This window comes from Sinocyclocheilus anshuiensis, unplaced genomic scaffold, assembly GCF_001515605.1.
Source record: "Sinocyclocheilus anshuiensis isolate Anshui unplaced genomic scaffold, SAMN03320099.WGS_v1.1 scaffold92, whole genome shotgun sequence".
NCBI classification, from domain to species: domain Eukaryota; kingdom Metazoa; phylum Chordata; class Actinopteri; order Cypriniformes; family Cyprinidae; genus Sinocyclocheilus; species Sinocyclocheilus anshuiensis.
Window position 1 is genome coordinate 277,805 of NW_015555718.1, and position 1,986 is coordinate 279,790.

A 1,986-nucleotide genomic window follows, 5' to 3' on the forward strand; every position below is an offset into this window, starting at 1 on the left:
CAGATAGACAAAGAGACGGACAGACAGACAGAGAGATGGACAGATAGACAAAGAGACAGACAGACAAACAGAGACAGACAGAGATATGGACAGATAGACAAAGAGATGGACAGACAGACCGAGAGACAGACAGAGATATAGACAGACAGACCGAGAGACGGACAGAGATATAGACAGACAGACAGACAGATGGACAGATAGACAAAGAGACGGACAGACAAACAGAGAGACAGACAGAGATATGGACAGACAGACCGAGAGACGGACAGATAGTCAAAGAGACGGACAGACAGACAGAGAGATGGACAGATAGACAAAGAGACGGACAGACAGACCGAGAGACGGACAGATAGACAAAGAGACGGACGGACAGACAGACCGAGAGATGGACAGATAGACAAAGAGACGGACAGACAGACCGAGAGACGGACAGATAGACAAAGAGATGGACAGACAGACCGAGAGACAGACAGAGATATAGACAGACAGACCGAGAGACGGACAGAGATATAGACAGACAGACAGACAGATGGACAGATAGACAAAGAGACGGACAGACAAACAGAGACAGACAGAGATATGGACAGACAGAGATATGGACAGACAGACCGAGAGACGGACAGATAGACAAAGAGATGGACAGATAGACCGAGAGACAGACAGAGATATAGACAGACAGACCAAGAGACGGACAGATAGACAAAGAGACGGACAGACAGACCGAGAGACGGGCAGATAGACAAAGAGACGGACAGACAGCAGAGAGTTGGCCAGTCAGACGGACAGACAGACAGACCGAGAGATGGACAGATAGACAAAGAGACGGACAGGCAGACAGAGAGATGGACAGATAGACAGAGACGGACAGACAAACAGAGAGACAGACAAACAGAGAGAGATATGGACAGACAGACCGAGAGACGGACAGATAGACAGAGACGGACAGATAGACAAAGAGACGGACAGACAGATAGACAGAGAGACGGACAGACAGAGAGACCGACAGATAGACAAAGAGATGGACAGACAGACAGCGAGACAAACAGATAGACAAAGAGACGGACAGACAGAGAGACGGACAAATAGACAAAGAGACGGACAGACAGACAGACAGACAAAGAGACGGACAGACAGATAAATAGGGAGACGGACAGATAGACAAACAGGGAGACGGACAGACAGACATACAGAGAGACGGGCTGACAGAGAGACAGACAGATAGACAGAGACAGACAGAGAGACCGATAGATAAACAGAGAGACAGACAGAGAGACAAAGAGACAGACAGACGGACAGATAGACAGACAGAGAGATGGACAGATAGACAAAGAGACGGACAGACAGCGACAGATAGACAAAGAGACAGACAGAGAGACAGACAGAGAGACGGACAAAGAGACGGACAGACAGAGAGATGGACAGATAGACAAAGAGACGGACAGACAGACAGAGAGACAGACAGAGATATGGACAGACAGACCGAGAGACGGACAGATAGACAAAGAGACGGACAGACAGACAGATAAACAGAGAGATGGACAAACAGACCGACAGATAGACAAAGAGACAGATAGACAGATAAACAGAGAGACAGGGAGAGATGGACAGAGAGAAGGACAGACAGACAGACAGAGAGATGGACAGATAGACAAAGAGGCGGACAGACAGAGAGACAGACATATAGACAGGCAGATAAACAAAGAGACAGACAGTGAGATAGAAAGAGAGACGGACAGATAGACAAAGAGACGGACAGACAGAGAGACGGACAGATAGACAAAGACATGGACAGACAGACAGCGAGACGGACAGATAGACAAAGAGACGGACAGACAGACCGCGAGACGGACAGATAGACAGAGAGATGGACAGACAGATAGACAAAGTGACGGACAGACAGATAGAGAGACAGACAGACAGATAAACAGAGAGACAGACAGAAAGAGAGACGCACAGACGGACAGATAGACACTAAGAAAGACACTA